Source organism: Delphinus delphis, chromosome 14 (genome assembly GCF_949987515.2).
Source record: "Delphinus delphis chromosome 14, mDelDel1.2, whole genome shotgun sequence".
Classification (NCBI taxonomy): domain Eukaryota; kingdom Metazoa; phylum Chordata; class Mammalia; order Artiodactyla; family Delphinidae; genus Delphinus; species Delphinus delphis.
The window spans coordinates 84,430,933-84,447,872 of record NC_082696.1 but is presented as its reverse complement, the minus strand read 5'-3'; positions in this window follow the sequence as shown (position 1 = coordinate 84,447,872).

The window sequence follows — 16,940 nt, the reverse complement described above, 5'->3', positions numbered from 1 at the left end:
AGTAAAGTAAAAACAAGTAAAGTAAAAAAGTAAAGTAAAAAAGTAAAGTAAAAAAGTAAAAGTAAAAAGAATGCTAATATGGTACACTAAAAGAAAATTATCTGCAAATATATTTTTCCCCAAGCTCTTTTTAAAAATAATACAAAGAGGGGCTTCCCTGGTGGTGCAGTGGTTGAGAGTCCACCTGCCGATGCAGGGGACATGGGTTCGTGCCCCGATCCAAGAAGATCCCACATGCAGCGGAGTGGCTGGGCCTGTGAGCCATTGCCACTGAGCCTCCATGTCTGGAGCCTGTGCTCTGCAACGGGAGAGGCCACAACAGTGAGAGGCCCGCGTACCACACACAAAGAAAGAGATTGATATTATATAACAGATTGTCAGCATCTCTTTATTTAATGAAACTTACTGATCACTTGCCAATATGAGATTTTTAAATGAAGTTTGTGCTGAAATTCAATATATAATTCTGGTAGAAAAATTAAACACTGTCCAAAGAGTCCACTATAAGAACAACAAAAACAAAAGAGAGTAAAAATAGTATGAATTAAACTACTTTTAATATGTAGCCTTTATGACGTGCAATTTTGACAAAATCTCAGTTACCAATGGACAGGAAATAAAAGAATAATAAATAGGAATTTCCCTCACTCTACCTCATTTGGCAACTCAAAGTGAAAACATAGAGAAGATAGTATTCTTTGTCAGAGTTCTACCTTATTTTAGTAATAATATTAAGATTTGTGAATACTCAGTTATGAGTATTACCTGAGACCTGTCTTTATTTTATTTATTCAAATAGTAAATGAAAATACCTCAATTGAAATTAGAACCTGCAATATAACAGAATCATATTTAAGTATGCAGCTGATTCCAGGGCATGCTATTTCTATACAAAGACTCAAAGAACTTGGTAATTTTTTACCTCAATTAGAATATATGCTTCTTTTCAAATTACTGATTATAAGACACAAAAAGTAATGTATTTTACTTTATCTTATACTAGCTTCAATGATATTTTACTTTTCTGAAACTATCTCTGTTTGCATAAGTGTCTGATATGCACAGCTTATTTCTAGGAGCACTGTTTTAATTAAATGATATTATACACTTATCTGTGGAATAGAGGGATAGTTGTCTTGCCTTCTTTAAGTAGGTTAATCCACCATTAACTTTTCTTTAATGGAGACTTCACATAACCTTAACGAACTTCAATTGGTATAATGCCTTCAGGAAATATTGCCGTGTGGGGGGCCTTTTTGCCTGATCCTAAATGCCCCCAGGTGGATGTAAAAATTGTTTTTCCCTTTAATGTCTAGCTTTTCAGAGGCAATTTCTTTCACTATCTCTCTGTGACTTTTAAACTGAAAGGACTGAAAGTTTTCTGGGCAAATCTGATAACTAAACATGTCAATTCAGTAGCTTAATATTACAATAATTCTAAGTAATAAACTCTAACCTGCAGTTAACTGGGTAATAGTTTTATGGTTCCCCTGTGTAGGGTTTGTGATGGCTGTTTGTTCTCTCCTTAGAGATTTTTCTCTTATAATTCTTGGTTACTGTTTTTGTTTTGTTTTGTTTTTTCTCCTGGTAATATATGTTGTGTGAAATCTGATGAGCAGATAGGTAAGACATTGCCTCATGAAAATTAGTGGAGTTTACAAGTCGTAGTGAATTTACATTCTTAAAACAATATACTACATAGGACAGAGCTGAAGAATACCCAACAGTTAATTTTTTTAAGTTAAAATATAGGTATTTTGTGCTAGTTCCTTGTTAATATCTTTATTTGAATCACATTGAAAAAGAAATGTACAACAAACTTTGACTAATAAGAGTAAATAATTATTTTTAGCATATACAGTTATATATGTATTTGTTCACACACCTGTACCTGTATATAATCCTCACTAAGGAAGCAGAAGAATGTAAGAAAGAATTCTGACTCATATGAAACCAAACATGAAGAAAACTGCTTGCATTGATCAGGAGCCTTCTCATCGATCACTGCATTTTCAGCTTTGATTTCAATGGTGATCTTCATAGCTCAGCATTTAGTACTGATAATGCATTAAATCTGTATCAGCTTGGAGTAGCCTCTGCAAGTAGTGGTTTGAAGGTAAACTTACAGGTAAATCATTGACTCACTTATTGCCTTTTCCTGTCTCTGTCACTCCACAATAAATTACCCAGTAACTCTTTTACAACTCACAGACTTTAATAGCCAAATATAAATGGGTTACATTTGCAATGTTTTCTTTGTCATATAAATCTAGGAAGCGATCTTTTTTTAAAATGACACTTTCATGCTAATTATAAGAAAATACAGTGAATTAATTTAAGAAAAATTAAGGTGACATTAATTCAACTTGTAAATAAATAATATCTTATGATACAACACATCTTTAATAATAATGTAATTTATTTACATTTTAAATTAAAATTAAGTAGATAAAAATTATAAGAAATATATCTAAAATGAAACAAAATTAGTACCTATACCATAGTGATTTTTGACAACACCATACTTAATTACAGACTTTCTCAATGCAGAGAAGCAAAACTGTCTTTTACTGTGATAATATTAAAATATTTGTGTCTCATAAATATCTAAATTGATTTCAGTGTTTTTAAAATACATAGACTCATTTTAATCTTGATTACATTTGCTGATTTTTTTCCTCTTGCTCAAATTGTAACATTTGTATATGTCTGGACATACATTGTTTACTTATTTTCTTTACCTATGCATACCATGTATCTTACTTCCATGGCTTGTGGTTAGTAGGGTAGCTTAGTCACTGGAACTTTTACAATTTGAGGTAATTGAAAAGAAGTGACAATGACACTAGTGGAAATATACTAAGTTGGTTTATTGCAGGATGTGACAGTCATGGGAATGAGAAATTAAATTGAATAGGAGTGTTTTGGCTTGCCGCATCTATTGTTTCCCTAAATTTTAGTGTCTATGCAACTTAATTTTCCCATATAATTCAATTCATATTCATATATTGTTATCTATCACATAGTTATTTTCTGACTATTCTATTGGCATGAAAGTTATTTTTATTACATGTTCTTCTATAACTGACAAATAGAAGGTGTTTGATAAATACTAAATAAATGAGCTGCTTACCAAACATTAGCCAAGCAACAGATATTATGTCACTGTTTTGTCTTTGCTTCTTTTTTTTTCCAGCTTTATTGAGATATAATTGACATATAATATTGTGTACATTTAAGGTATACAACTGTTGATTTGATACACTTGCATATTGCAAAACGATTACTACCATAGTGTTTGCTAACATCTTCATCCAATCACATAATTATCACTTGTGGTGAGAACATTTAATATCTACTCTCTCAGCAACTTTTAAGTATATAATATAGTGTTCTACTGTAATATCATAATCACCATGCTGTATATTAGATCCATAGAACATAATCTTATAACATGAAATTTGTAAACTTTTGCGGAGCACAGGCTCTGGACGTGCAGGCTCAGTGGCCATGGCTCATGGGCCCAGCCACTCCACGGCATGTGGGATCCTCCCAGACCGGGGCACGAACCAGCGTCCCCTGCATCGGCAGGCAGACTCTCAACCACTGCGCCACCAGGGAAGCCCCGATGAAATTTGTAAACTTTGACGAACATTTTCCTTTCTTTGCTGCTCTTTTGGCTCATTTGTGTGAGTGCAGTCATTTGAATTCAGAAATCAAATTTCAGTGTTGACTTTACAATTAGCATATCTACATCAATAAAAGTATTACCTGTATAGAGACCTATAGAAAGACTTTTAGCTTTTGACTTTTATACTCTGCGATTAGAGGGCTGTGCATTTAAAGTCATCAGGAATTACAGGTATTAGTCTGGAGTCGTAATTGAAATTAATACCTTCTTTGCATTACTTGTAAAGCTATTGTTTTAGCTTAAAATACAGTAGAAGTAATATTCTCTGCTATTTGAGGTTACTCTACACTGTCAAGCAATAGTAGAAAAGCACATTTATCCCTTTTCCATCATGTTATTTCTACTTTATCTGAAGATCTGGTTCTATAATGGTTAAATATGAATAAACTAGAAAGTAATATGCATCAGAGGAAAAAGTTTAGATGGGGAAGAATTTGAGAACAACTTTCTTCAAAGACAGCTTTCAGAAATTATTTTTGCTCACCTAGAAGTAGAAAGAACTCTTTAGAACTAACCTAAGAAACATGTTATAGCAGCTCTATAAGTCCCATTGGAATTAACTATCAGCAAATGTTAAGGAAAGTCAACAGTAATTCAAGATTCTGAAACCAAAACTGTGACTTTGAAAGCATTTTGTGTTAAGGTTCTACCTTCCATGTACTTAGACAGATTCTCTGGGGTGTAGTATTTGCATGTATTTTTTAAATGGCATTTTCACCAGTGGCACCATATAGACAACATACCCTTTTCACCTTACTTCAAAAGGGAAATAAAATGTTGCCCTTCTGAAAATGACTATAGTGCATTGTGTATGCTTTAGTCGAGTGTGGTCTGTTTTTGATATTAGAAAGTTCTAAGGGAAAAAATGGGAATTGAGAAGAGGTCTAAAAAAATCCAAGGTCATGCTTATAGTAAGGCAGTGTTGCCATAGGCAAAAGATAATCAAGAATGTCTTACTTTAAGAAGTAAGTTGTCATTATCCTTTTCTGTTATATATTGAACCACAGAGCCCAATTGAATATATTTAAAGTCAAATTAATATTTGAAGGAATATGCTTATGGTTTTGGTCACCAGAGAACAGGGTGGATTTTCACTGATACCTAGTTTCTGTGTGTCAATAAATAGATATTTAGAATAAATATACATGCATACATATGTATGTATATATATATATACACACACATATGTGTGTGTATGTGCATATATATATTATATATATAAATATATTATATATATATATATAAAATCACTGGAGGGTATAAATGTAATAAGGAAGAGGAATGGACAGGTGAAAAAAAATTGTTGAACTATTTTCCACTGTTTGCTACCATCCTTGACAAAGTTCCTGGGTTTCGTGATTCTTTATTTTGAAAACACCTCTTTTAGTTTTTAAGAATGATTGACTAATGAAAAGTCATGCCTCCCATCAATAACAATTTATTCACATTTTGAGGCAATGTTTGAAATTATTAACTACATTGCTACCTGTTTTGAAATGAAAAATTGACTGAAATGGATTTGATAATCCCTACTTGCTAAAACAGATGTTAAGAAATGATTTCCCAACTGTCTGGGTATTATATAGCTTCAAATTTAATATTAATAACTTTCTTTGACAGCCTTCTAGAGATAAGAAAGAAAGCCTCACTTTTTAATATAATTAGCTCTTTGCTTGGTGTGTGTATAAATTTCCCTGTACCTGAATAAAACTCCGTAAGAGCAGTAAGAGCAAAGATTCCATACACTGCTTATTTTTAATTTTTTTTCATTTTTTATTTTTTTGCGGTACACGGGCCTCTCACCGCCGAGGCCTCTCCCGCTGCGGAGCAACAGGCTCCGGACGCGCAGGCTCAGCGGCCATGGCCCATGGGCACAGCCGCTCCGCCGCATGTGGGATCTTCCCGGACCGGGGCACAAACCCGTGTCCCCTGCATCAGCAGGCGGACTCTCAACCACTGCGCCACCAGGGAAGCCCTACACTGCTTATATTTATGCGCTCAAATAATTTTTATCTATGTAAACTTTAAATTCTCTTATTTGTAACATGTAAAGTCATATACAAATACTTGAAATATAGTGTATGAAACATGCATAGTGATACGGTTTATAAGATTCTTAGGAATCTCATACATAGTAGTGATTAACTCTATCTGGGACTGAAATTTTCATGGTGAAGGTATACTCTAAACTGAGGCTTGCAAGATGAGTTAGAGGTTGGTTAGGTAAGGGTGTTTGGAGGATGAGTTAGAGAGAAAACTGAGCTTATAGAGAGGCATGGAGACATGGAAAATGTACGATCCATTTCAAAATGCATATGAGAGTGTGGCAGCTCAAGGTACACAAAGCAGAAGAAAAAGAGAGCTGGAGTGTGATAGAAGTGGAAGCAGAGCACATGAGTCTGTATTTACACCCAGCATTAAAGACACCTGTGTACAATTTTAAGGAATTTATACTTCCTGAATCTAATAAACAGGTGCCTACGGAATTGCTTGAAGGGGGGTAGAATTGGGTGCCTTTGTGAGAACTTATAAAGGAGGAGGTGGTATTGTAGCATGTTCACACTGTGTTACAAGATACCTCTGAGGACAATGCTGGGCACGGCGAGAACACCCAGAACATATTCACAGGACTGAGATGGAAAGCCAGGAAGTCAGCATCCCTCTGAATTAGTGAAAAAGGAAACCTGAACAGCTGAAAGGAAATAAGGCTTCGATTTTTCTTTTAAACTGCTGACTGAATTTACAATGGATTTTACTATTTTATAATGTGTTCTTTCACATTATATGAAAGAACAATGTAGGCTATCTGTGTCTGTTAAACATTAATGTGTAATAAGGAGTTATAAAGTAAAAAAAGATGCCTCTGAAAATATTTCCTAATAGTCAGTGAAACTTACTGTTTCAAGAAACCAATAGTAACAGAAGTTTCTATAGTAACCTTTTCCAAGGAGATATGGTGAAATCACAATAAAAAAGAAACACACACATGAATATACACAAGGAGAAAGATTGGATCCAATGAACAAATCTTCTTGTCAATTCAGAAGAGATAATAAAATGGAAAATCAATTTTCTGTAAAGCAAAGTCTATTTTTGAGCAGTTACTAATTGAGACTAGTAAGTCAGGTTAAATGGCATAGGTTAAATACTTTTAAAATATATCTTAATTGCTTAAAAATACTATTCATGTACTTTGTTTTTATTTTCTAATGTACTGTATGTATATATCTCTTCATTTGTGGGGTCTCAATTATGGGTTCATTTATTCTTTCTAAGTTGTTGAATACAATGAAGAGAAAAATATACCATTAAACCACATTATAGTTTTTCTTAATGTATGGTGATGCAGGCCAAAATTTCCTAAAGAGTAGAAAAACGGTTAATTCTAGTTGCTGGGAAAATGTGTCGATTTTAAAACCCTAGATCTATACTATCCTTCAGTTATAGAGATGCCTTTTGGAAGGCTCTTAGTACATTAAAACTTAATTGTGAATATTTCATAAATTCTAGAGATGGAAAAACAAGCACTCTGTGGATATGTGTGTGTGTGTGTGTGTGTGTATATATATATACACGTATATGTGTATATATATATGTATATATTATATATAATTAAAAGAAGAAAAGTTTTTATCTTACATTACATACAGGTCATAAAGGTAAGAAAAAAGACTATTCTTGCATTTGTAGGCTTAATATTTCTGGAAGATCAAGAAATGGCATTGTTATTCTTAACATATTTAAATGGACAAAAAATAAGAAGGGAATTAGGGTCAACTAGTTTTTTGTGTTATTTTTATTATAAATTATAACTTTAAAAATTCAAAGCCAATCTTTCAATTTTTCTCACAGCTGAATTTCTGATGCATTACATTGATGAACTTTTGATCTTGGTTGGACTTTACATATACAAAGATTATTAAAACTGGCATAATTTGATTGCTTCAAAAAAGATGGACTCTATTCCATTTACCCTTGTACCACACAGCTGTACTCCATCCAGACACTAAAAGGCCTTGAATTCATTCCATCGACTTTGACTTGTGTGCACGTTGAGATAATTCAAATGATTGTGATTTCCAGTTTTGAGTTGCAAACTTCCCATAAAGTTTATAGGCTGCCAAGTTTCTTTTAAATTGTACAAATGTGCCTCTAATGAAACAAAACTGCATATAGGGGAGGAAAGAGTACCAGCTTTGGAAAGAGCAGATTTGATCAGAAATTTTGGTGTTACCCCCCTGCCAGCTACGCAATAATGGGTTGCTCCCTATCCCAGAGTGTCTTTCAAAATGTTTGAAATATATTGGGTCCTAAAAAAGAAAAGAACTAACAATTGTAAATAGAACATATTTAATTCCATTCAGCAGGCATTTATTAACCATTCACTTTAAGGAAGATACTGTTTTGAATGTGAAGGATTTAATGATAAAAATCCATGAGGAAAGAAATTGAAATCTAATAGGGCAAATAAGACAAGTTAGACATCTCAAATATAATGGAATCAATTACCTAAGAGAAGGTAAATCAAAGCAACATGTGATGATGATGATGGAGGAAGTCATTATTTTGCTGTATCTTGTTCTTAAATACATGTATAATTTTGATTTTGACATCTAGACATAGAAGTATATGCTAAATTGAGTTAACAAGTGAGTAGGGTTATTAAGCGTTTTCCAAACTAAATGATATTTTGTATGGCTCAGGACAACAAATTGCAACTCAAAATTTGAGTAAGTATGAAAATAAGTGATAGTTTGGAAGTTGATAGTCATCTCCCATTTATCACATTAAAATTACATTTTAAAAATTACATTATGGAACTTATACACTGAAAATCACATGATTCCCTCCAGACTGGGCTAGCCTAGATTTTTGATAACTTGTGGCTGTGATCATGCCAAGTTTTCTTCTCTCCACTGTGAAAGGATATTTATAGAAGCTTCTACTTTCCTGATGTCACCTCATATTGTTCTAAATTATAAAACGTGCATCTTGCTAGTTCACCCTAATGTTTTTTTCTCATTTTTACATGTTGAGTTTTTGAGAGAGTAGGCTCCCCAGTGATTTTGAAGATATGAATTATTTTATTTTGGTACAATTACAAAATAAATCTGCAGGGACAGAAACTTGACAAAAATGATCATATTTTTCTTCATACTCTTTGTAACAAGTAAATCGTATACTTTGATCAATGCACTCCTTTGAAACTAGTAAAAATTATTTCAAACTTCATAATGCCCCTTTGCAGTTCCTCTTCATGAATTCCTTCAGTTCTAGTTGGAATTTAAAAGTTCTCTTGTGGTACTGAGAAGAAACTGCAGATTTCTTTTCTCCACACTCACTATTTTCCAATGGGTTAAACAAGATGGATTTTTAGTGGTATTCCCCACTCTGTCTGTTTCCAACATTATTCTTTCCATATCTTCAGTTATGTGATGTCCCCTTGAAGATTCCTCATTTTTATCCTCTTCCTTTTTGACCTATGAAATGTATTTTAATATATTAGATTGCCAGCAGAATAAAGAGCTCACTCAATAAGAAAGAAGTGAAAAATTTACTGGATGGAAAAGTTACTAGAAACTACTTCTTACTGGTGACTCACAGATGGTTGGAATTTCTTAACTGAAGCATTTCTCTGGCTCAGAGGTTTATTTCTAAGTTTTAAAAATAATGCATGATTTATTTAAAATACAATTGCACTAACTTATTTTAGCAAATAATACCTTGTTTGATTGAGTCAAGTCATGGTAAAACTATCACTAAAAATACATGAAATGTACCTACATTGCATTTTGTTGAAGAATTAATATATTGATGCCACAGGAACAATATCATTAATAATCAAACTTGTGCTCTTTTGAGACAGAGTGTGCTACAGAATTTGTTATATAATTTTTAAATTATTGGCCATCAAATTGATTGGTTGGTTTCTTTATAAAATAGTTTTATTCAAAATATTTTACAAAATAAACGTCTTCATAAAAATCAAAATAACATTCACTTGGAAGAAAATATTCACAATTCACATATCAAAGAAGAATTCATATCTAGACAATAAACTAATATTAATTAACAAATAAAATAAATCAAACTTACACAGGCTTCACAGATGTTGATATATGATTAAATAATTAGAATGTTAAGATTTCATCAGTATTATCATTCATTAGGTAATACCAAAGTGAAACACCAGTATGCAACTACAATGCCTAAAATTATGAAATAAAAAACAAACCAAATCCTGACATTTCCAAATGTTGGCAAAAATGTGTAGCCACTGGAAGTCTTACACCTCCCTGGAGAGGGTCTGCCTCAAGTGTAAAATCGTAAACCACTTTGGATAAACTTTTACGTATTGATAAATTTTAAAGTAGGTATATGCACTTACAACTACCTATGATTCAGCAGTTCCACTTCTAAGCCAAGATAAATAGATGCATATGTTAAGAAAAAAGAATATTTGTGGCAGCTTCTTTCATAATGCTTCTAAACTGTAAACAAATGTCTATCAACAGGAACATGGATTAAAAAACTGTAGTGTATTCATACCACAGTAATGTTCATGGACTACAACTCAGTTCTCTGTCATCAATCCATTATCTATGCCAACATGAATGGATCTCAAATCTACCATGTTGGAGGAAAGAAACCAGACACCACAAATGTACAATATATGATCCCTTATATAAAAGTCAAGAACAGATCAAGCTGTCTACAGCGAGAGAAATTAGAAAATTAGTTGTCTTTGAACAAAGAGTGTTTTGAGTGGAAAGAAGCATAAAAAAGTTTCTGCGATGGTAGAAATATTTTCTATCCTAACCTCGGTAGCAATTACATGATGCATATATTTGTCAAAATTCATCAAGCAGTATGCTAAGATCATATATATATATATCTAATACTTATATGTCACATAAAGTAAATTGTCTCTGTTTAGTATTATTTTGAATGATTTGCCATTTATGGTGCTACATTAATATACATTAATATATGCTTACTTCAATTTTATTTCACTATGGTTAAATTATAAATTCAAGTTCAGATAATAATAAATTATTATAATTTATTTATAATAAATTATAAATTCAATTCAAAATGGGAACTCTATCAAAATTTTCTTCCCACAATTTGAGAAACTCCAAGGCAAAATTATAAAAATTTAAAATTAAATCTTAGGCTCTTGTATTTAATTTGCTCTATTCTGGCTTTGGTTTTATGGATAAATTTTAATATCTTCCTTTGTGCAAGCTTTTATTTCATTAAATGTACTTCACTAAAAGCTTGCAGAGAAAAATATTTATCTTGGGGTGGTGAAGTATATGAATATTTGATGAAAGATTTCCAATAATTATTGAACAAAAGTTTAGAATATTGTTTAATTAAAAATGTCATTACCATTGCAGATCACATAGTTAATTTCACAAAGCAGTTTTCAAAGGCTCAAACATTTCTGAAATTCACTTATTATTGGGCAGCCAGAAGATAAAGCCTGTGCCAATGTGATAAAGTTTGTTTTCTATTCAGCATAAGTTTGGCCACAGAATTTTGTAGTTTTGTGACTCAATACATGTGAGTTTATAAATTTGATAGTCACAGAACTTTTTTTTTTGTCACACTTGTTTTAGATACGGTTTCAACTACATGTTTGCCATAAGTACATTTCTCTCTCAACCATAAGTTTCTTTTGAAAACAAGTTGTTTTAACCAAGAGGCTGTGTTCTTCCAAAATTTGTATTTATTATATTATCAACAAAAATCAAATAATGTTACCTTCAATATTGAACATTTTAACTGAATTTACAATTGCATTTACATCAGTGTCAGGTGTTTAATAATGACCTTCAACAGTTTTGCTTTGATTCTCTAATTTGAGGTGAAGTTCAAACTAGATCTTTACCAAAGTCACTTCCTCTTTTAGAACTGATATACAGGTACACATATTATATATTAGACTGATTTCTTCTATTGTCCCAAGTTTCGTAGATTTTCGTTTTCACTCTTTTTGTTTGTTTCTCTTAATTAATTTCTGTGCTTTCTTAATATACGGGAGTTTATTGATATTCTTTAATGAACTTTTAAAAGTTATTTATTTATTTATTATTTTAAAAATTATCTTGCAATTTCCAGAAACCTGGCCAATTTATATATTAAAGTAATTGTAATTTTAACGTATCTTACTTGTTAGTGAAAATCCAAACAACAATTTGCAATTCTTTTTTCCCCAATGAATATTTAATCAGCTTCAGTCAGTAGTGATTGACTGGAGTATACATTTTTAACTTTAATACCCATATCTTCCTTACCTTAGAATATGAGAAAAAACTCTTCTCAGTAATCAATACACTAGTATCAGTAAACAAATACTACTGGAAAAATAATCCTAAATAATCCTCTAATAACTTGTCAAGGGAAGAAATGGTAGTGAATAAATGTAGCAGTTCTATGGCTGCAATGGACAAGGACTCTATCAATACATTCTGTACAGAAATCCATAACCATTACTTTTAAGTGATCTCATCTGGGCCTGTGGCTCAGCGATTTTTTAATCACAGTGAGCTGAGACCTTTCTTTTAAATAACAGCGTTCCAGAAGTTAGATGAGCCTGGGTCAATCTAGGAAGAGTGAGTTCACCATGCTATTCATGAGAGGTTCCAGAGATGGGCTTCCTGGACTGAGAGTCTTCAAAAGATAGTGGGTAGGGAATTATAAACATTTTAAACTATGATCATTTTATTTTTGTCAAGACAACCCATATTTGGAAAGAGATCAATCAGGACCAAGAAGAGGGTATACTTTGTTTCCTCCATCAAGGTAATATTTGCATAAACCTCTTCTTACCACAGATTAGGAAAAAAACACCAGTGGGGATAAATCAATTATCGAATTAAAATACCCCAATGGCTGAGGAATCATGGAATGTGATTTACCTGACAAGAAAATGACTATGCTGCCTTTATGCATCAAATGGAAAGAGGGCTTAGAGTTAGAAAAAAGTTTGAATATTGAAAAATAATTAGTTATATTTCTTTGCACAATTTTTGTGACTGTGAATATCTATTCTCATTACAATAGATCAGCTCTCCTTAATTCTAAGGTACTATAGATTGTGAAATAATCCATCAATTTACTCACTACTGCATTACATGTAACATGAAGCATAGTATGAATTTCAATTTCAGAAACCCTGCATCGCTAAAGAAAAAGGCTTAGACTGAGGAAAGGTAGCATTGCTTTGAAGCTCCGAAACATGCCCTAAGTCCCTGAAAAGAAAATTTACCTTAAAAAATACAATTATTATCATTTAGGTGAAGGATAGTAACAAATCTATTTAACAATTTTTTTTTTTTTTTTTTTTTTTTTGCGGTATGCGGGCCTCTCACTGCTGTGGCCTCTCCCATTGCGGAGCACAGGCTCAGCGGCCATGGTTCACAGGCCCAGCCACTCCATGGCATGTGAGATCCTCCCAGACCAGGGCACGAACCCATGTCCCCTGCATTGGCAGGCGTACTCTCAACCACTGTGCCACCAGGGAAGTCCCTATTTAGCAAATTTTTTATATGTCAACTGTTTTGTCCTGAAAGAATGTGAGACCAGTTAATTATAAAGCCATGTTAAAGAGCAATAGAAGTTCCCCACGCCAAATTCTCCCATTACCTTAACCACTGCTGAATTGTATTTACTAACTCATCAATTCATTTATTCATTTTTTGGATTACCTATATATGATCATGTGCTTATTAGTTTGCACATGCTATTGTTTCATTTATACCCATGTTTTTTTTTTTTAACAGAAGTATAGTTAATTTACAACGTTGTGTTAGTTTCTGGTATACAGCAAAGTGATTCGGATATATATACATATATATATACATATCATATGGATGTATATATATATATTTTTTTCTTTTTCAGATTATTTTCCATTAGAGGTTATTACAAGATATTGAATATAGTTCCCTGTGTTATACAGTAGGTCCTTGCTGTTTATCTATTTTAAACATAGTTGTGCATAATCATTTTTATTTCATTTATCTTAGTTCATAGATTAAGGAATAGAGCCTAAGAGGATTTAAGGACTTATCTAGAAATCAGCATATAGTAAATATTCTTTGTGTTACTCAACACCTATACTAATTGTATTATACACCACCACTTTTGCTGTCATATCTCTGTCTTCCATAAGAGCAAAACCCAGATTACCTACAGGCAGCTAATCTCTGCACCAAAGTGGTTATGCTCATCTATTGTACTTTGCACCATCAGGGAGTTTTGCTCTATACAGAGGCTTGTAATACATCTTGATGACATGTATAATGACATGAATACAGAATGAAAAGGAAATTCTGTGCCAGAGATTTGAAATGGCATGTAAATATTTAGTAGATTCTAAAAGCTTGTTGATTAAGGTAATTATATACCAAGCTACATTTTTAACTTCTCACAAAGGTAAAGTGGGAAAAAAAAAGATTAAATGGTCAAAGAATTTAAATTAAGCCCAAATTGACTTGACATTTCTAATTGAATTTAACATAATTGATCAATTCAGTATCTTTCTACCAACACTGGAGTGTTTGGAAGTCATATAGATTAACATTCCCAGTTTTCTTTCCTGGAGTTCTTTATAAGATATAAAATGGAGAATAATGCCGTTTCCAAATCCCATACTGAGGATTTGCCTTATAGGGCTTCTCCTAAAACAAATTTTCCCAGCCTGATTTTGAAACTAACAGAGCCAGGGCAGAGCTAAGATGTTTTTATTTCATTAAGAAAACCAACTTCAGAAAGCAAGATTGAGAAACAAGGGACGTGTAACTTCTATCATTTCATGTGAGTCCATGGCAATATAACTGTCCATGCTTACACATAAGCTTTATGATTTCATGACCTTCTTTACATCAGTAACCTTTTCTCCACTGCAGTTCAGTGATCTATTTCCATGTCTTCAGTCTAGATCCTGGGGTTGTTTAAATGGGATCCAGAACTTATGTCAGACTTTCAAAGAGACCCAAAACAAAAATTACAAATACTCCCTAGATCTGCACTGTTCAACATGTAGCTACTAACCACATGAAGGTACTTAAATTTTAATTAAAATTAAATAAAATTAAAAAGCCAACCCCTCTCCGGCAGTCACTGTAGATACATTTCAAGTTCTCAACAGCTACATATGGCTCTTTCCATCATTGCATAAAGTTCTCCTGGGTACCACTACTCTCTCTAGATTCTGTCAACTATTTTACATCCTAGAATCCTAATCTTAAATGTTTTATTTTATGACCACATATTTTCATCCTTTCCGATTTCCAATAGCCTTAATACTATATTAAATCTTTTATGTTATCACAAGTTCAGACACTAAAATCTCCTTAATACTTTTAATATTTTAGGCTTCACCTGATTCCATATTCTTCCCAAACTGAACTTGAGTCTGTGATCAGTAACTACACCTTCATTGGTATAGTTTTTTTTATTGTCGCATATCTTACCAAACTTCAACACCAAGTTAATTGTGTAATCATTTTAACTTTTCAATCAATATTTATCAATAGTCTATTCTGGACATTGAACTAGTCAAGGATACAATGGTAAGACAGAGATTCCCATTCTCATAGAGCTTATAATCTAATGAGTGGACATAATAAATATACAAGTACATAAATGAATAAGTGAAATATGTCAGAAGATGATAACAAAACTATGTAATGCCTGAAATATATATATACAGTTGAATTTATTGCTTTTGAAGAGAGCTATGCTAATCAAACAGTATCCTTCAATTTAATGATGAACTGATGTTCTAATTACAGTGTTAAAAGGAAATGTTCAGTATGAGAGAACATTTATAGCTGACAGTCAACATCACCTGTAGAAGCATTGTTACCATTATAGAAACAAACGTGGGTCCACGCACAGTAAAGCCCATCTACTGACACCAGGTTGCAGTGAAGGAAAGTACGGCAGTATCGCAGGGCACTAAACAGGGAGAACAGGCAGATAATGTTCAAAAGACCAAACTCCTTGATTGCTTTCAGGGAAGATGTTTGAAAGGACATGTGAGGGAGGGGGCTGCAGGGTCTGTGATCAGCTTGTATAAAGTTTTTGGATTGGTTGGCATCAAGGTGAACTTTCAACCTTCTGGTTTCAACCAGTCTGGGGTCTATGTGCTTGTGGTCCACAGTTTTTGTCTGATGGGAGTCAGCTTCCTGTACAAACACCTTAGGAATATGTGTCAGGTGTTTACCTGTATCTTTCAGGGAACTGGGAGTTTGGTGGTTTTGCTACGTGGCTGATTTATAGTCTAAATTGTTACCAGCTTCCCAGCCCAACAGCTATTCTTTGTTTCCACATCTTCACATTTCCTAATCATTAACTCTTGAGCCAGCCTTTAGAGACTCAAGGGTGGCCTGGGAGAATAAAGCAAAAGCCTTTAACTTCAAAGGACAGGGACACAGGGGCTTGTATATGGTTTCATTACTGAGATGAGATGGTTGTTGATTGCTTGCCATTCAGAGGTGAGGTTATTAGATATAATCCATTCCTAATTGTCTGACTTTCAGGAGCAAGGGGCTGACAATGATTGGTTAGCTTGTCAAAGAATGATCACTGAAATGAGTTAGTTGTCACTGAATGATTAAACAGATTCTGATGGCCACTTGTCACCAAGGATACAGACAATCAGTCTTATCTTAAATTTGTGGAAACTTTTAAATTCTCAGACAAAGGAAATAACAGAGTGGTAATGATTGTTGGGAGACAATTCTCAATTGGTTCCTACATTCTGCACGTCTGCTGTACACAGACATTGAACATTTTTGTTTCAGGCTATCTTTTCAAGATGTATAACAAACAAACATGGGAAGCAAAGAAGTGTCTCTCTTCAGAGCAGAGGGCATATTTGTTTGCTGTCCAAAATAATAAAGATAATGATCCCTCTAGACCAAAGTTTGGGCAAACTTGACTGTAGTCCCTTTAAAAAATACTTGGTGTTTCCTTAGATTGTGTTTCTCTGGCATTGATACAAACCTACTGCTGGTACAGAATCTGCCTGGGAGAGTGCACATTGCTCCCATGGGACATGAGGGACAAAAGGAACAAGTGCAAACATGACGGTCAGACTGCTTGGATGTGCAGTAATAAAGTCCTTTGTCTCTGACCCAGGTGGCTCCTATCTTCTGCTAACAGCCAGAAAACTGTGGCAAAATTACTTGTTAGATTAAAAGTAGGAAAACATCTCATATCATTCCTATTT